This window comes from Cyrtonyx montezumae, unplaced genomic scaffold (assembly GCF_038088225.1).
Source record: "Cyrtonyx montezumae isolate F1298 unplaced genomic scaffold, pur_monq_1.0 scaffold_9, whole genome shotgun sequence".
Classification (NCBI taxonomy): domain Eukaryota; kingdom Metazoa; phylum Chordata; class Aves; order Galliformes; family Odontophoridae; genus Cyrtonyx; species Cyrtonyx montezumae.
This window is the reverse complement of record NW_027072100.1, coordinates 12,048,515-12,068,720: the sequence shown is the minus strand read 5'-3', so window position 1 is coordinate 12,068,720 and position 20,206 is coordinate 12,048,515. Positions and strand designations below refer to the sequence as shown.

Below are 20,206 nucleotides of genomic sequence, written 5' to 3'. Positions count from 1 at the left end.
GACCCACCGCTCCTCGCAGCCCGAGTAACTGCACAACAAACAGCGTTTCCCTGCGTGTGCTGCTCTGTCCATAAGATCCCGGAGGACCTCTGGCAGCAGATCCGTGCCCCGGGGATGAAGGCAGAGGCAGGGCAGGGGACGCTCGGCCCCGGCTCTCACTCAGTGCCATCTGAGCTATTTTTCCAGCTCGAGCCAGGCTGCCTCATCATGACCTCGGTATGAAAAAGTCTGTGAAGGGGGGCAACGTTTGATCCCTGAAAGCTTTCAGAAGTGTTAATTCCGTGTCTGGAATATTGTCACGAAGGGGCCGAATTCCAGCACGTAGAAATGCACAGGCTGCACCCAGGGGGTGATGCAGCCAGCTCAGAGCTCTGCCATGTGGAGAAGGGCACTGCTTGGGATGCTTTGTGTTTGGGCTTTTACAATGCTTTTAAAATGAGACACTCTTATCGTGGTTCATTCTCCTCCATGCTTGTGGTTTTGCCACTTGGGGACGATTACAGGATTTAGATGGTGAATGATGTGGCTAGTTTTTGGTGGGCTTGTGTTGGCATTGAGCTGGAAGATGTTAACGTGCTCTGGTCCGAGCAAGCTGACAATTATCTTGTGCATGGTCACACAGCGTGTTTTGTTGGTAACACTCCCTGGCTGTTTGGAAAGGAAGCACTGATAGAAGTTTAAACACGAGCTGCTCATGATTTTGCTTTCTATAATAAAGGAAAACTCTTAATTAAGATCCACTATGTTTTATCTATCTATCTATCTATCTATCTAAATATCTATCTATCTATCTATTTATTTTCTAGTGCATTTTCAATGTATGATTTACTTTGAGTTTCCAAAATGTCTATGCTGTAACCGTTTCACTTTGTTTCTTCTTTCTTTTTGCCCCACCAGTGCTGATGTCGTTTGGAAATCTGATGGTCAGCATCAAAAAAACAGCACAGGGAGAAGCCACAGGACACTGCATAAAGCCCAGAACATGGAAAGCTGGAGAACTTCTTTTCAGGAGATATATTTTTCACTGGTGAGTAGGTGGAGCCATTTTATTTTTCCTGGTAACAGTTGCAGTTGCTGGGATTGGTGTTCTGGTGTCACCAACATCTGCCAAGCCATGATAACAGCTGCAGTGTTTCTCCCCAATATCATCACTGTAAGTTCTGTACGTTCCATACTCTATTATTAATTAAGAACAGTTTTCCTCCATTTAAACACTGTTATTTCTCGAGGTGGCCAAAGGATTTCTTTGGCTGCTCATCCTTCCTCAGATTAGCAGAAGGAATGGTTTGCATCTGCTGGAGCTGAATGTAAGTCTGAGCAAGTCATTTATTGCAAAGTCTGGAGCTGGGTGGGTCCCTGTGCAGCCCCAGGGCACAGCTGGAGCCTGCAGTGGTGGTCAGGAGAGCCCTCAGCGAGCTGAAGGCAGGAATGCTGAGGAGCAAAAACATACGACAGTGCTTGTCCTCCTCTCAGGCGTTGGAGGGGTCAGAAAATTGCACCCCGAGTGAAGTGCTGAATTCAACATCAAGTGTGGAGAATTTGGGCCAGAATTTGCAATCACTTTGCAGTGTTCCAAGAGCGTGGGGCAGTGCTGCAGCCCCCGTGGGGTCAGTGTGCAGGGCAGGGCAGCAGGCAGTCGTCCTGGCTGGGACTGGCTCTGGAAATCAGGCAGTAAGAACCACCTCTGCACTTTGTCCTCTTTCTCACCAACTTTTTCTACCTTAAACGTGCAGAATAGCTTCAAAGCCAGTTTTTTCTTTCTGTTGTCAACTTTCTGTCCATGAAAAACAGCACACCAACAGTATTTTGTCCATCACATTTACCAATTGCATGCTAATGATAATACCAATTGCATGCATACCAATAGATAGCATTTCTGGAATCATGAGTCCAATTAATTGGAAACCATATTTTCACCTGAGATGTTCAGACCTCTCAGAGGAGCTTTTTGTGCTGCTAACCTTCTGCTGCTTAACTCTATAAGACATGGGAGAGCTGTACAGGGACAAGTACATGTCCAGAAGAGGACCGTCACCCTGCTGGGCATAGGTTCCCAAAGCAGTGCACAAGTTTTGCTGTCTCTCAGGTAGGGATGTGCCTCTGAGAGGAGAGATTAGCACAGCATAAATTACCCACACAGTGATGTACGTTGCACGCTGTGTCTCACTTTGATGATATTCTTCCTCAAATGTGCATAACCCAAGGAGGAAGGAAAAGGAGGGATGCCTCTGTTTGGGGCTCTCCAGAGCTGGAAAGGAGTTTGCTTCTTTTCCAGGAAATTCAGTCTTCCTGTAACCATATGTACATGGCTTTTGGCTTGAAATGCTGTTCCTTGAAATAATTCTGGACTCTTAAAACTCAGAGGAAAATTTCTCTCACTTGGATTTTTTCAGCTGCCGAAGGGGAAAGCTGTTTCCAGAACTCGCCTGGGTTGGATGCAGATGGGATCACTGTGGTCTGCCTGTGTTCTTGACCCAATCTGAGACCATAAGTGTGGTTGGCAGTCCCATCTCCCTGAGGTGCAGCTCCTCCGAGTGCAGTGTGCCATGTTTTAGGGATGTGAAATGGGCACTGCATGTGATGCTCTCAGATACATTTTGCTGTTGGTCTGTCCTCCCTTCACGGGCTGTGCAGGCAAACAAGAGGTGAGGGAGCACTGGAGGCTGATCTGGCTTCAAATGCTGTTTAAAAGAAGAAAAATAGGGATAAACTGTCCACACTAAAAGGCATTAGGGACAATGGCTACTTCAAGTCTGGGGGTGTGAAGGGAGCAGAAGACAAGCAGTGTAGTGAGATGTCATGTATGGAAGAAATCTATCTTAATTTCATATGCTTTCTAAAGGACAAAGAGAAGTCTGTTCTACATACCTGACATCCTGCCACCAAAGCAGGGACATCTGATTGCCACCAAAAGAGTTCAGCTGTTCAAAGGGTTTCAGCTGCAGGTTTCAGAGCTTCACTTCCTCCAGGCCCTTCCCCTCTTCACATCTTTGATTTAGTCATTCCCTGTCTCAGCTTCATCCAGGTATTTCTGTCAAACAGGCCTTAGAGGAGCACAGCAGAAAGGCTGTTGCTTCCATTTAACACCAAAGAGATTTTTTTCCCAGGTATCCTCTTTATGCATATCCTAAAACTGAAGCAAACATTCTGTCAGTTACAGGATATATACAAATAAAATATACACAGGGGGTTGAATAGGATGAAATCCAGATGGAAAGTTGTTTTCCCAACAGAAAATATGGGCCAAACCCTAATGTGGTGCAGACTGGCACAGCTGCCCGAGGACAGTGCCAGCTCTCTCTTGGAGAGCCCAGACACGTTTTCCTTTACATTTTCCTATGCAGGCTTCACTTCTGCTGCTTGAGCACAGCATACGTGGGCTCCATTTCTCCTTTGCAGTTACCTGCCACAGCTGCAGCAAGCTCATGGCAACGTGGTTTCACGCACCTGAATGCAATTCGGGGCTGGGGTTGGGGCAGCTGCACGAACATAACTTGTGTTTACCCCCTGGGCTGTGAGTCCAGCAGCTGCTCCTATTAGGGAGATTTGCATATGACCTTGGCATGGTTTTAAGTGAATCAACTGTTCTTTATGGGTGGGGACAGAAAATCTGTCTCCTTTGGACTCGCAGTCATTGCTGTAACATGAAGCCCACGTTTGGGGCACAGGGGAAAAAAAATTGATTAAAGAAATAATAATCTTGCAAAATGAGAGTTTTAAAGTAATTAAAAACAGAAAATTAGTAGTGTGAGAAGATGAGGAAAGAGTACCTGTATGTATTCATTGTCATCTAAATATGTAATATTTATATTCATTTTCAGATGCTCATTTCTGCCTCCCTCCATCCTTTCACGTCCCAGCAGGACAGCTCAGCACACCTTGCAGGCAGTGTCCATCACTCCCATCACACAACCTCACAGCTCGTGGCTGCTTCTGCAGCCCCTTCCTTTTGTGCAGGCACCCATGGGTCAGAGTGGGAAGGGGAGGTGTGGCAGGTGCTCTCCAGCATTGTACCTGCTGGATGGCAAACCCTTCTGAGGCGTTTCCATGAGGATTTTAGGTCTGGTTTGAAACTTAGGTTTCAGTGACAGTTTGGCACGTATACAGCAATCAGGTGTGTAAGTACAGCAGTGTGTCTGCCTGTTTGTTTTGAGAAGAAAGGACTGGGAAGGGGTAGATGTCTCCAAAGCCCGGGTGGCTTGCAGAAGGTGGGCAGGGAATGACTTCCAACAAAGCAGGAACTCAAATGAAGTGAGCAGAATGCAGATTCAGAGTAAGGAAAGGAAATCCTTTTTAACATACTCTGTATTTAAACTGCAGTCTTCCTGCTGGGAGATATTACGAGTGCTGAAAGTTCAGGTGGGTTCTAAATTCAAAGAGGAAGAAAAATCCACGCAGTGCTGTTCCACCCAGCAGTGCCCAGGGGTGTCCTGGCAGCACGCACCGTGGGGGCTGAGTGCAGCCTGGGGACTCCATGTGCTCCGGACAGAGCAGGGTGGCTGTGACCATTCCTGATGCTCTTAAGGAGCATACAGAGATATTTCACAAAGCGGCTTTGAAACGTGATGAATGTGGACAAATCACTTTGAAACTTTGGGATGAAAGGGGCTAGCATAACTGCTAGCCTATAGCCCCAGAGTTGCTCCGTGCCATGCGAAGGCGATAACCGAATCGGCAGAACTCAATAACCGCAGCGCCTTCACCGCGCGGTATCCGCACAGCGCTGCGGCGCGGATCGTCCTCATCCTCCTCCAGTTACAGAACAGCGACAGCGGTGATAAGCTCCCACTCGTCCAGCAACTGAGAGCTCCTGGGATGATGTGTTGGGAAATTCCCCACCGGGTACCTCGCGTTTCTCTTCCACCTCGACAGTCTCACGCTGGACCGGAGAGCAGCGCAGCAAAGCGGAGGGCGGAGGCTCCGGCAGCGCCCCGGCAAGCAGCCACAGACGTGGGCAGGGGTTGCAAAAAGCTGCTTTGAAAATGGCTATCCAGATTTCACAATCAGGACACGTGTCAGACTGTTGGAGATTAAGAGGAGCTCGGTCCTTCTCAAGCGGCTGATCTCCCCTTGGAGGACGTGGAGTTGTTCTTCTGGTTTTGTTGTTGCAGGCAGAAACGATTAAGGTTTGGATTGTGAACTTTTTATCATGGGGGGCGAAGAGAAGGAAGAAGTTTCTGGCGTGGTGGGAGCGTTTCAGAAACGCTTTGAGGGAGCCCAGACTTCGTCTGCTGCCTAGAATAGATAAAAACGAGCTCAGTGCCACGGGGTGTTCCCCTATATTTTCTTACAGTAAAAGAAATTTTCAGTAAAATAAATCCAGTGTTCTAGCAGGAGGCTGTGCTCGGCCTATTGTTGAGTTCATGGGGAAATGTAACAAACAATATTTTCAAGTGGTTTTCTATTCCAGTGAGACTATTTCACAAGCTTGCTCTTAGCCCTTATGGAACCCTTTATGTCTTCGGAGCTCCTGAAAGCAACAAGCCTGCTAAAAAAGTGCTGGCTCTATTTTTAGTGCTGTCATGTCTACAGTAATAGCACATGGACAGGAACTCCATCGATGTCAGCGGGCGCTTTGTGCTCGGGCTCCAGTTCCCGGGCGCACAGTGCGGGGTGGGCACGCTGCCCTTCCCCCTGCAGCCCCCTCTGCCATAAAAGCCAGCCCCTCCTGGCGGCCACCAGAAATCTGCAGCTCCTGCTTCTGGTGGGAAGCTGAATGTGGGAGAAGTGGGGTTTCACCTGGAGCACTTCTCCTTTTTTACTGATTTTTTGACCCTGTCCTTGATTTCCCTGTGAAGCACCGCAGCTCTTATTTCTCCCATCCCTGACTTCCTCTCCCAGCACTTATAACAGATAGCAGAGGCTCTCTCCGAGCTCTGAGCACCGACTTTGGCACAAAGACATCTGCGTGAGGAGTAGCACAGAGGTGCTGGCCCCTTCTCACTGTAACCCCGTTGCTTCTCCCAAAATGTAATATGAATCCAAGAGCAGCTTTGTTGAACTATAATCTGGGTCAGCAGTGTTTGGTGGGTTGAAAGGTCACACTGAAACCCCATCTGTTTTAGCTCTCCATTGGAACCATGAAAGTACTTTAAACTTGAGATGTTCTGTAGCATTCCTAAATTATCGGTAATGTGTAGTGACACCAAGAACTGTGGTCTAGAAATGCCACGTTTCTCTCCTTTTTTTTTTATCTAACTGGGCGAAGCATCAGATTTAGGAAGTAAATTCAAGTCAGCTGGACACAGGTCAGTGGCTGTGTGTGGAAGGGGATGGTATGGTAGGTGCCTCTTACCCATAAAAAGCCTGTCCTACTGAGATCTGGCTCCAGGGCTTATTAAATACCAGCCATTTTTGACTAGTAAAAGACCAAACAAACGGTGCTTTCTCTCCTTTGATGATTAAGTTCAGCCTGAAGTGAGTGGTATCATTTATATAAACACTTGCTTGCTGTCCTAAGAGATTAGCACATTTGCTTGCATGCTTACTTTTAAGGCTGTTTTGCTTTCAGGTGATAGCAAATATGACCCACAAACTGAGAGGGAAGACTCAGAGTGTCAGAGAGGGCAGAGCACCTCTGCCTTCTTCTGCTGCTGGGATCCAGCCAGGTCAGAATCTGCCTTGGAGGAGCTCGGCACCACTGGTTCCCGCTGCTCCAGAGCTCTCTGGAACCATTTCCAGTTAATTCACTGCTGTTCGTTGCTGACCCCCTGTTCAGCATGCTTAATTCTGCAACGCAGAGCACCAAACTCACATGGGAGGAGGTCAGGAGTGCCACCACGCTGTGGTTATTTCACCCCAGGAGCGAGCACAGATCTGAGCATCACTGATCAGCCTGTTCATTTTATCCACTTTACATCACGGTGTGAAAGCAGTCGGGGCAGATGGATGCAGGGCTGTGCTTGATCTCTCCATGCTGTAACAGGGGAGTGGCTGGGATGGCAGCTGCATGAATTGGTTTTGCTATTAACATGGGGAAATCGACCAGATTTAACTTCAGCAACACTACAAATGTGCCCCAACCGTCCTGCCAGAGAGCAGCACACCCTCTGAGGGGCCCTGACTGCCCCAGCCCCCCCCAGCCCGGCGCTCTGAGCAGTCCATGTCTCTCCTGTCGGAGTCCACATCTGGATGCAGTCCTCCAGGTGAAGCTGTATCCCTTTGTCCCCAGCTTGCATTGGTAGCTGGAATTGCTGCTACCCGGTGCAAGAATTTGCAGTTGGATGTGTTCAGGAGAGGCTCCTTCCCAGAGCTGCGCTGCAGGGCAGCTGTCTGCGCACATATCCCCACTGACAGCTCCTGATGCACAGCGGGTTTCAGGCTGCACCGAAGACCACACTGATTTCCATTATTTATAGCTAACTGGGAGACAGTGACACTGCTGGCAGCCTCCCCCGGCCACCTTTAACCTTTCTGCTGTGTCCGCTGCCTCCCCGTCCCCGTGGAACACAAAGATGAGAACCAAGCTCCCTGCTCGGGATTGCAGGGTGATTATTGAGCAGAGTCACGCTAGCTACACGCAGGCAAATCTGCAACTGATTATGAGGTTTTCTTCTCAATTAATTGTCAGAAGCAAAGGGACGTTTGATGTTTAATGTCTTTTTCTTCTGGTTAAATGCATTCCCTTTGCCACCCGTCCTCAGACACTGGGAATAGACAGAACTGCACAATGCAAAGGCTGCCGAGCTGTCACTGCATTCACCCGTCATCCGTCCCAGGATGTGTCTGTTGTTTGGATGTTACACACAGGTTTGCAGGGAACTTTGCTTTTAGGTCCATTGACAAAGTGACATTGACATCTTACGGAGAGGCACAGGATGAATGCTGAGCCTGAGCTCAGGGCATGAGGCTCAGATGCTGTGTGTGCTCCTGAGACAAGGTGGGAGGATGCACCTCTCCTGCTCTCCATGGGCACATTCTGTGGCTGTCGGCCTTATGGGATGCCTCCCACCCGTGGGTGACACCTTCACTGCAGTCAGTGCAGGATGTGTGCTTGTTCCTATAGGGCTCTTTCATCCCAACCTTCTGTAAGTCTGCTCCACTCTGTTGGCACTGAAGTTTAAGCACAAGTTTGAAGATTTGAACTCATTGTAATTGAGCGAGCTATTGGCAGAGCTCTGATGAAGATGCTGAGAATTCCTGGCTCTGTCCCCTGCTCTGACCACAGGCAGGGCTGAGCTGATTGCAGAGCATCCTTGGGAGGCTCTTTATTGCAGTCCCAGATTGTTGACCTTCCAGGAAGACCTAATGCAGCTTGGCATGTAATAAACAGCTCTACATCAAGACTGTACTTTTGTAACTCGGGAATTGACAGAGAAAGCATACAAATCATTCTGTACTACACTGTTGGCTTTCTGAAGTTACCAATTGCACCAATTACTTAAGATAAATCTTTTTTTTTTTCCTTTTAGCACTTTTTAGCACTTTGCTCAGCCTGGATGCACAGGGCCATCGTGCACCGCTGACCATCCATGGTGCTATGATCTGAGCACACAGACCGATGCCCAAAAAATGTTTGTTGAAATGATGTGTTCTTCTTTCAGGTTTATCAGCCTCTGCTTTTATGGATCTCCGGGGATATAAGGACAAGTTCAGCTCCCATCATCCTTCTCCATTTAGCTGACGTGTAATTTACAGCTGGATGCACCATGTGAGTACACAGGATACTTCATACTTTGGAAAAGATTTCATTCAAAGTCTTTGCTATGAGTTCTCGTGGACATAAAAATATACAGCAGTACTCATACACATGTGCCCTCAGTTCGACTCCTGACGGCATAAGGAAGACTGACATGTGGTTTGTTGAGGTCTTTGTGTTATTCCTTGGGCTGTGCAGGGCGTCTTAGTCTAGATGCTGATGATCTTCTAAAAATAAGCCTGAAATTAAACAGAGAAAATTAAGCTATGGCATAAGCAACACATCATGGCAGTATTTACACTTGCAGCCTCCAGCTCCAGTATCAAAAAGCCTCAGAGATGAATGCAACAAATGGGCAGTTCACAGGGGAGTTGGCAAGATTTATTACGTTCATGATTCTGCACAAATATTGTTGACAGATTTCTTTTGATACAGAGATAGCTTCTGCACTCAGATTACCAAGCAGAGCCAGACATAAGGGATTTGCCCTCATCCGAAGTCTGATCATCAGGTGCCTCTGATTCCTTGTGTGCTGTACTTTAAACTGCCATATAAAGGGACTTTACACATGCAGTGATTACATGCTGCCCTCCTCAGACGGTAACAGCAGTGTTACCTCTTTGGTGGTGGCGTGTCATTGTCATTAAGTTGTAATCATTATTGGCTAATTCAGTAGAGTCCTAAACGATTGCAATGCACTGAAGTAACTCAAACATGTGGAAAGCATCCCAATAAATGTGCAGTCTGAGGCTTTGGTACAAGTGCCATGGGATAAATGGGAAGTTTCCCTTGATTTCGGTAGGAGCTGGATCTTGCCCAAATAGCACAGAGAGCCTCCCATGCTCCAGAGCAAATACAAAGAGACATATGGTTACTGTCCGGGGAGCAGGTGGATGCTCATATGGTTTGTAAAGGAGCTGGAGACAGCTTGTTGCATTGTGATGAGAAGGTTATTCCAGGCAACTGGAATGGTGTGAAAGCAGGGAGAAGTACAGCGTGGTGGTGGAGGCACGGGTGAGACTGGGACATGAGGGAGAGGGGGACCATTATGAAGAGGTTTGGAAATGGGGAGGGAAAGCTCGGCTTGATATGTGAAAGAGGTGGAGGGAAAGCTCAGTGTATGTGAGGAAATAGCTCTGTGGTGGCTCTTGCTGGGGCTGGAAGGCAGTTGTGGAGGATGGAGGGCACAGGACAGCCCTGGGCTTGGTGCGGCTGCTGCTGAGATCCCTTGTGCTCCCTGCCAGGCGTGTGGTTTCGGGAGAAGCATCATGCAGGACGTGGTGCTGAGCAGGGCAGGGGTGGCTGGGGCTGTCCCTCCCACCTAAGGCAGCTCAGGCACCGCATCTCCCACACCTCTGGAGAGCAGTAAATCACCAGCCCTGCTGAACGTAGGATCCCTTTTCAGCCACTGTCATTCAGCACAGCGGGAAACCCAAAGCTTCTGATGGCAGAGATGAGATGCAGCTTCCGAAGAGCAGAAGGGGCGCAGGGACCTGTCCTGTGCACGTGTCCCCACCGCGATGCTGCGGTCCTGGGGGCACAGCCAGCATGCCTCACACTGGTGCATATTCAGCTCTTTCCTCTGCCGGACTTTCAGCCCGATGGGAGCCCTCTCCCATCGCTTCAGGAGCGATGCTCGGACCCGCAGGTCCTGCCGGGAGGGCCGACAAAGTCGCAGCCTCTGCCGGAGCGCGGGGCCGCGATGAGCGCGGTGTGAGCTCCCCCTGCCCGCCGCTGCGGGACTCCGCCGCTTCCCCTCCTCGGTGCTCTCCGCCGTTGGCATCTCGCCCCCTACAGCCCGTGAACGAAACGAACAACACGTTATTTGAGGCTTCCACCGATTTCGGTCCGATTCATAGAAGAAAAAGGATCGCTCGGAAACGATTTCGTAGAGTCACAGAATAGAAACGCAGCGTGGTTGGGTTGGAAGGGACATGATGCCTCCCCGGACCCCCTGCCGGGGATGGCTGCCCTCCACCCCCCCAGCTCAGACCGCTCAGGGCTCATCCACGGCCTCGGGCACCCGCAGGGATGGGGCACCACAGCTCTGGGCCCTCACATCCCACCTAAACCTCCTCTCTTTCACTTTAAAGCCATCCCCCCTTGTCCCATCACTTAGATCACGTAGGAAGTCGATCCCTTTCCTGCTTACACGCTCTGTTTTGGTACTGAAGGCAGTGAGGTCCCTCCGCGCGGTGCCGGCAGAGGTCAGCAGTGCCGTCCCACGCGGGGCCCGAGCAGCTCCGGGCTGCGGGATGGGGACACGCGGCGGGAGCATCCCTAGCACTGCTGGGGATGGCTTTGGAGGGGAAGCTCTGCGGCTTTTCTGCTTCTCTCTAGGTTTTTCCCGGGAGGGGGCAGGGTGTTGGGTTCATCCTTTATGGACGAGAGTGGCCAGCTCTCTCCATGATGGGGGGCACGTGCTGGCCAGAGGGACAGAGGTGGATGGCAAAAGGACAGACCCCCATGGGAATGAGTCCCACTGAGGCTGGGGAGCATTTCTGTGCAGCAAGCACAAATAACCCAAACTCTTGCAACCTCACCTTGTCAACAGGGTGAAGTTATTGAAGTTATACCACTTTGTGTCTTTACGAAGTAAAAACTATTTGGCTTAATTCATGGCCAGAGAAGAGGCCCTCATGGGTTGGACCCTGTTGTGCAACACCAGGCTGTGCACTCAGGTGAATACAGCTGCAGAAATAAACAGGCCAGGACATTTCTCCTCTCCTCTCTGCTGTCTGGGCTTGGCAGGGTTTGTGGCACTGCTGCAGGCATTGCTGCAGTGCTTTCCCAGCACCTCCATGTCCCAGCAGTTTGGCAGCCTCTTCCTGCACTGACCCACAGTGTAGCTGAGGGCAGGGCTTTACAACAGTTTAATTAGTGTGATCTCCATCAGAAGCAGCCTTGCTCTGTGCTGCTCAGAGCCCTGAAGAGCTGTGCTGTGGTGCTAGAGATCATCTGTGGTCCTTACAAGTCCTGCCTGTTCAGGGATGTGTATGAGGTGCCCGAAAGTGTGTTGGTGCTTGTATGGAGGTAAGGGTGCTCCCACCAGGGATGCTAAAGACACACTCAAAGAGCAGTGATTCTCCCAGCCACACACAGCAGTGCCCCTCTCCAAAAAATGTCCCACTGAGGTGAGATGGATAAATCACAACAGCACTGTTTGGCATCTTTTCCTCTTTCCTCTATCATATAATAGTGACCAAATGCTTCAATGGATGCAGAACCGTGGAGGACACAAATGAGCACAGCTCAGCTCACCTCTGGGTCAGGTGCTGTTGCCCCAGAATCTGATGCAGTATCTTAACTCCTTGTCCTCAGCACAGGAGGAATGCACTGTGCTCTTTTATGGAGATACTCTTTGTTTGATATGTTTCCCAAACTGAAATGAAGGCCGCTGAGTCCACGTGGGCAGTGTGGTTTCTGTTTAGGGATACTCTAAGTATCCCCAGTGCATTTCTTTTGTGCCATGCAGTCATGGTTCAAGAGTTACTCGTTGAGGTTGAAGTGAACCCTCTGCCTCCCAGCTGCAGTGTGTGGGGACGTCTGGCACAGTTGGGACTATTCAGATAAATGCAGACCCAGCACATCACCAGGTACAGCAGCACTCCTTAAGTGACTTGGGTTACGAGCTGGCTTTGCTGTGTAATTATGGGCATTACCTGAGCATTATCCAACCTGGATGTCACTGCTGCCTGGGCAGATACTCACCCCATGAGAGCAGTGAAAGCAGGGCTCGCCGCCACACCTCAAGTTTGCAATCTCTGTTGTTTGCTGAATTTTCTGCCTTGATGAATACATGGTGTGGAATGGGCCAGGATAAAGGAGGAGATGTTTAATTCGTCCCTTAACCAGGGCTGAAGAATACTAAGGAAAATTAGCCAAAAATATTTGTGCTTCCTGCCAATCCCTCTCAGTAATTTCTTTCTTTTTCTTTTCTTCCTTCCAAGTTTCACACAAAGCTCTGTCTTTAGGATTAGCTGTCCACAGGCAGCTCTTTGTTTTCAGCTGAATTTAAGATTATGGTTGAGCCATAAAAGGGGAGAAAGGTGACACTGGAGAGTTTCTGCAGCAGTAAATCCTGAAAGATTCAGGCCTGTGACATTTTTGTAACTGGCAAACGCTGAGTGAGGCATATCTGGTCGACACAGAGGCCCAAACCTGGTTAGGTTTCACAGAAGAACCTGCTACAGATCTCAGGCTCATGTGGCATCATACACTTCTGAAGAGATCTCTCTTGGTCAGATACTGGAAGGCTGATTTTGTTGGCTGCTATTTGCAGTGAGGGGATGAAAATGCTCCTGTTGTTAAACCTCTCAGGCTGGAGAGCAGCCAAACAGTGGAGGAAATGCAGGAGAGAGCGTCACCCTGATAAGGGCCAGGCGGACAAGCACTGTGCTGTCACATCAGCATGTTTAATTTACAGTAACAGCTATCACTTTTACAATGCAGTGTGTGCTAATACTGCTTAAGGAGGGACTGTTAATGCTCCAGGTCATCACAGAATGGCAATAAATCAACAACCAGTTACAGACACATGTCTAAGCCACCAAGTTTGAATTCACAGACCTCGGGACAAATGTGACTCTGAGGATTATTAACCTAATGTGCTTATTGCAGGCTTCCCTGCTGGAACTCTTGTGCTAGAAATCATCCATCCCCTCATACAAATAAGGCTCATATAAGCAATGAGTTCTAGCTCCAAAATGCATATATTTAGTGTTTGGAAGCAGGAAGGCAACTTGAGATGTGGTTTTTCTCCATATGTAATGAGTGTTATTATGAGAAAATCTTCTGCTACATCAGATGCCTCCAGTGATACTTCTGCAGGCTTTGGATGTATTTAATAGGGTGCCAGAGCTCACCACAAATAGGAAGAGGAAAAACTTTGTGAAGTCTGAGGCTTTGTCACCATGGTGACATCTATTTGAGTTTGTAAGTTGCATTAGTTTGAGCTCACAATCTTTCCTGTCATTAAAGTTATGCCTCTTATCCTCTCAGTTACCTCCTCCTTCTCTTCCTATCTGGCTGTGACTGTATTTGAAAACTAAATTTCCTTTCAGGGAACAAATATGCAGGATAAATTACCTCCATCCCTTAATGCCTCCAGCAAGCTGCCAAAGATGCAGTGCGTATCCAAGTGGACGTTATGCATTAATTCCAAGAGAACAACACACAGTGTCTCTTCTGTGCCTAACAATTCAACTGCTATGATCAGTTATTGTCCAAACGTGAGAGGTCTTTATCTGCCCTTCAATAATCATGGAGATGCTCACATTCAACCCTGCAATGACTCTACTGGATTAGGTGGAGTTCATAGCAGAGATGGATTTGACCTAGTAAGTATAGCAGTGGTCTTTTGGGTTTGCTTTACATAGCACGCAAAGAAGCTCTTCAAAGGTTTGTGGTGCAACATGACCTTGACTTCAACTCTCTTTTTAATGGCTACTTGAAAGATGACAAAGACCACACTCTTCGGGAGATTGCCGTAGGGTGAGAAGCTTCAAAACCACATGGCCAAATCTAAGCATAAGTGAAGTCTGTGCAGCCCACACAACTGCAGTGGCAGCTGTCGGAAGTATGCCAGAGAAAGCCATGTTCCTGGCTGACAACCGGAGGGTAGGGAGTCTGAAGCACAACTTAAAGCAGAAACGTTCCTTTGATTGGTATCCAAAATTGGTGACTGCTTCCTTTCACGATGAGCGTGCTGTGCCTAGGGAGATGCTGATAGTCTCTTGAAACAACTGCAATCCGCACAGACTGATGAGCTGATAGGCACTGTGACCCACAAGCAGTGGCCCGTAAAGCACTTGGTTTTGATGAATTTGGCTGTTTACCTTGTTTGAGGGAGGAACCAGTTGTTTTGTCACCATTTTCTGACCACTGAGCAATGTGCAAGCAGCAGAAATTCACTCTCAACACCTGATTTTCAGAAGGAGTTTTCTCCCTGTATCGACCAGGATCACACATCACCCCTCTCTGCCTCAGTCTGTGCTCATAATCAAGTTCACTCTCAGTAGCACATACTTTATTAAATTTAGCTGTGAGAATGTCACCAATTATGAAGAGAAAAGCAAGAGTGAAGGTTAGGGGGGAAAGGTGAAGGTTAAATTCAGACATTCATGAGTTTATGGGGCAGTTTGTCCTCAAATCAAAGCCAGGCATTCATGTCAAGCTGCATAAACAAGAATAAATGTTCGTGTGAAACTTGCTAAGGAAGCAAAAACCCATAAGAATATTTGCCACCAAAAAATGTGCCTTCTTCTGCCTTTCCCTCCTCTTGGCCCTCAGAAAGGAGATTGCTCAGAGCACGTCTCTACCCTGGATGATGCAGTAACTCTGAAAATAAAGACCCCAAAGAATCCCTGCCAGAAGACACATGTTCATGCCCAGCAGCCTGCTGCACGCTGCAGCCACTGCTGTGAGCACAGTCTGCAGTCTGGCAGGAGCAGGATCCCGGAGCAGAGCTGTGTGCCCAGCACTGGGTCAGGAGGATGTATCCTGCTCTTTCCTCAGGTGTCCAGTGATGGCTTTTCTCAGGGTCACACCCTATAAAAAGTTTAATTCAAGGCAGAATTTTGGGAAGGAACAGGAAAACTGGTGAGAACATTTTTTGAAAAGCAAACGAACCTCACATCCCCAGCTACCTTTTATTTACCAAACAGAAGTTTCCCTGCATGAGACATTTCTTAAATTACAGGTTTCCCATTTCCTGGCATCCTAATAAAGTCTAGATGAATGATGAGAGAGTCTGCAGGGAGAATGAGTAAACATCTCCTACTGTCTGGAATGTAAGATGACTACTGTCTTATCCTTTGTTACAGGTTGTTAAGATAAAATTACCCTATATATCAGCAGTGCTGTCAATGAAATTAGAAAGGCCATTCTACCTCCAAGCTGCCTGGAGGGTTCACGGGGGGAGAAAGAAGGCGGTCACTCCTCTGTTTATTTTGGTTATCCACTTGCTATGAAAAAAAAAAAAAAAGAAATGAGTGTTTTCTGGGGGGAGTAATTGTTTTGTTTTTTAACATGCAAATGAAAAGCAGAAGAAATGCCACGGAGGATGTGCAATTCTGGATGTTCCACCAGCTGTGCAGGCAGGAGAGGAAAGGAACTGTGGCTTAGTGAAAATCCTGGGATAGTTCATGCCTGAACTACAGTTGCAGGAAAGTTTGTCTGCAGAGACTCTGTAGGTACAGATTTGGCCCTCACAGAGGGTAGAGGCTGCATGTCCTTGAGATAAGGCATCCTGAGACAGCAATTTATGTTTTCTGAGAAGATCCAGCTAAGTCTGGTTATTAATGCTGGGCTGACGATTGAACTCAGTGATCTTACTGATCTTTTCCAGCTTTAATGACTCTATGATTAATGCAGCTCTAGGAAGTGCCTACAGATTTGGTGTTTTCTCTAGATTTCCTCAGGACATCTCTCAACCTCAAGCTTTGACCCTTTGGTTTGCCCCATTTCTGCTTCCATCACTCTTGCTCTGCTCCTGGAAGTATCCCAGCTACATTTTTAGGAGCACACCCTTCCACATTCCTGTAATTTACCAATGCACAGGAGCACTCCTTGTGTACTAAGGAGAATTTCACTTGTAATTAAGTTGTGCTGCCAATATAATCACTTATTTTAGGTTTGCTTGTTATATTGCCACCCTTGTTCAATCCTATAGCCATATATGGGGTCCAGATCTTACCTCCCTACTGTGTCTATTCCACACAAAATAAATCCTCTGCTCCAGGCATTTCCCCTAGTTCATCCCAGTGCTCCAGGGGGCTGTGCTGGGGGTTGAGGGTTTCCTATGGGGAGATTTGAGTCCTGTGCATGTCAAAGGTACCCACTTACATTTCCACTCATGTCTGTGGCAGATTCTGTTACCATCTCTCTTTCCTTTTCCATTTTTTTACCACGCAAGTTGTTCTTCCATTTTTAAAACTCAGACATTTCACACTTGGGATACTCTATTCACAAAATACTTTTGGCCTGTTTCTGCTTGAACGTTCTGCTTGTTTGCATAGGCAGTTCATTGAGGAGTTCATAAAACCTCCTTTTGTCTGAGTTTGTGGAAGCCTGCCTGCTGCATGGGCTCGAAATGAGGATATATTGGAAAAGGAACTATTTGGAGTGCATGCATTTTGCATACTTGGATACGTTTTCAAAGGAAGAAGTTTTCCTATGGTCTGAAGGATATAGTTGTATCACCTATTGATTTTTTAGCTCCAAAACAGCACTAAGAGAACAGCTGAGGTTTTTACAATTCAGTGTTTCCAGCTCTTGTGCCTTTCCCTTAGAGAGTTCCCTCAGGAGAAGACAACCTCATGCTTTGATTCTCTCTGCCTTGCTCCAGCAGGAGGCCCTTCACTATGTGAGTTCTCATCCTGAAGGTATGGGGACAAAACGGACCTTCACAGACCTGCTGCCCAGCCCCAGCACAGTGCCAATGGCAGCCAGCACAGAATGTTTGTCTTTATTAATCATGCACACGCAATCTGCAACCCGAACTGTGTACAGAAATGAATGGAAAAAGTGCAACCTGACCGCAAAAGTATTATTTTATAAATAAGGTCCTTTAGTAGTAGTTAATTGGATGCACATTTTGCTGGAATCATGGAACATTAAAAGCTATCATATCCAAATTGACTGACTGAGTTCATGTTACATCTCCCAAATTACCAATGACCATTTGCCTTGCAACATCAGACCTTGGGTTCAGAAATCTAGCTCGAGGGCCTTTTTTAAGTACATGGCACTTTTTTTTCCTAATAGAGATTGATTTAGTGTATGTTTAATGGTCCCATAAATCACTCAACATGGCCAACTCACATACAAATTCTGCCAAAAAAAAAAAAGGTTTTCAAGGAAGCAGATGCCTTGTGCTTGGAACCAATTTGCCTTGCTTGCTGCATGTGCATGAACCCACCACTTCAAGATCCTCCTAATAAAAGTGCTTTGCTCTCCCAGGTCTGAACATTGGTCATTTTCTCTGGGACTGCTTTCTTACCATGCCAAGTTAAACTTGGGCAGTTCCCCCGCTGTGCCCATTCTGTTCTAGTGCCTTGTAGATCAGCAATAAATAAATTCATTGTGTGTTTCCACGAGAAGAAAAAGCAAAAGCCGGAGCCACGTTGTGCTTGCTCTTGTGAAGATCTATTGTGTGCAAAGTAGTGTACTATCAAATGGCATAGGTCATTTTTCATTACCCCACTGAGGATGCAGCTCAAAGCAGAGGATTATAGAAACTCATTTCCTTTGGTTAAGGAAAAAAAAAAAGAGTTAACATTCAATAAACTCGAGGGCTATGACGCAATGTGGCTCTCAGAACCTTCCGAGCAGAGCTGTTAATAGCTTCCTTTCCCAGGACGCGGGTTTGCCCCATTCACTTATCGACTTTGATGCATTAGTAAAAGAAAATATCAACCCCTCATAACTCTCAGAAATGATACAATACATCACTTGGAAGTAAGCTAGGATCAACACATTGTTAACTGTTTGATCTCCCGAGTCAAAATTAATGATAGGTGTTTTGCACACAAAAAAATGAATGTTAAAAGCCTATTTAAGCTAACTAAAGACATCCATACAACATCAGGGTTGAATTGGAGGTGATTTCCTGCAATGCAGCTGTTATAAGTTTATCAGTCTGCGGGTGGCAGTAACCAGTAATCATAACCAGATTGCAGAAGGATGGGATGGAACCTGTCTTTAAATAGAAGATCTAACTAACTGACTTAAGAAAGCTGGCTGAGGACTAAGCTCATGGTACTGTTCACTAGAACACCCAGGGCTCTGGGAAAAACCAATTTTCTGTGTGCTTTAAAGAAATGAAATGATTCTGAAGGTTTAAGTGCTAAGCAGGTTGAAACCAAGGTTTGTAATGATTAACAGCAGACCTCCTGCTGTCTGGTACTCGCAACGTTTACTCAGTAATGATAGCTAATAAGAAATGGCATTGAGAAATATCTTTGACTTTCTCCACTGAGATGTTGCCGTAGGCAGTTGATAAACTTTTAGTCTGTTCTCCTGTGACATGGAAGAACTTGTAACACAGCAGAAGAACGATTGAGAAAATCCCAAGAAATCTCATCTCTGAAGGGCCATAGGAAGTGCTGCACTGTGAGACAATGCCTCTGGACATCTACAGCCTGTTAGTTTTAATGCATCTTGAATTGCTTCCGTCTGCAGCTCATCTGACCGCTGGAAACAGTTGGTTTTGTAATGCCCTTTAATTTTTCTGATTTGCGTGTGGGCGGTATCTGTTGGTATTAATATGAATGCTTTCCGGATTGAATTAGAGAAAACAAGATGAGCTTTCAAAGCAGCATCGACTTTCTTTGAGAAATGTGAACTCAGGAACAAGTACGAGGCAATAGGAAACCATGAAGATGATTTAGGTCTGTCCCAGATCACTGCCGTGCAACCACAAAAAGGAGTGACAGAGAAGTCCCTCTGGATTCTCAGATCTCTCCGGCACCACTCCACGGTCCCTCTGTGCCTCTTTGTTCTCAGCTTTGCCGGATATTTGTCCCTTAGTGTGCACTGCATCGGGTGCTCCAGCTCAGTCGGTCGAGCTGTGCCTGCAGCCAGCAGGGACACCCCTATTTCCTAACTCACTGACCCATGCAGACCCACCGTTTTCCATGAATGAATGAATCCCTTTAACCAGTTAAAGAACGAGCCAAAATCTTCTTCCATCCCCAAAGTCAGCTGAGCAAGAGCTTTGTTTTAACACTGACGTGCTGTTTACAATAGCTGCTGTTTTAGCCTTTCCCATCAGCAGCTGCTGCTCGTGCTGCAGGCAGCACACCTCTCTGTGTCTCACGCATGAGGTGTTAGCCCTGTGCTGAAACTCAGCTTCTAGAAAGCACCTTCTGGGGAATTTCAGATTTGTTGTTTTGTGGAAGGCAAGTTGAAAAATGGCAGCTACGTTTTAAATGATATGTACGTGTTAAAATTGTTTGCTCATCTTTCCTCCAGACTTTGACTAAAGTTTAAACCTAAGTAGCTCTTCCCCGTGCTTGATATCTGTGTTAGCTATAGAACATCATTTTTCATAGGTTTCTAAAATGTAAGAGAGTGTTTTTCAGTGGGGGAAAAGACTCTCATTGATAGAACTGAACAGTTATCATTTGTTTCAATGAAGACACTCAACAATTTCCAGTTTTTTGGTGTTTTTTTTTCTTGCTCAATAAAACCTCATAATTATTTCCCTGTAGCCATGGATTCAGCTCGTCCCCTTCTTCTCCCCAGTGGGACCATAAAGCCTCAGCAGGCAGAACTCTGGGCCAGGCCGAGATGTGACACATCACAGCTAGCTGGAGATGCTAAGTTTTCCATCAAACAAAATAGCAGAGAGAAAGCAAGTTCACTGCCTGTGGATGACAGGTGGATGGTGGCCAAATGCTTTCGATTTCTGACCTGCTATGTTTCCCATTTGTTGTTTCTTTGGAAGTGACTCATCCCAGGCAGCCCAGTCCCCGCTCCAAATCCTACAGCCACTTGGTGCTCATCTGCTCACTGCTGTGCTTATTCCTTGCAAAATCTTCAGGCATGAAGTGTGCCCTCTTCTGT

The 20,206-nt window shown here is 47.1% G+C and overlaps 1 long non-coding RNA gene across 1 annotated transcript; it reads left to right on the top strand.

Annotated features, from left to right (window-relative positions):
* Positions 1–974: 974 nt before the first annotated feature.
* LOC136060212 (uncharacterized) lies at positions 975–17,635 on the top strand. The gene is made up of 3 exons (XR_010623334.1): positions 975–1,027; positions 8,544–8,650; positions 16,989–17,635. It is a non-coding gene; the product is annotated as an uncharacterized LOC136060212 (long non-coding RNA).
* The last annotated feature ends 2,571 nt before the right edge of the window (positions 17,636–20,206 follow it).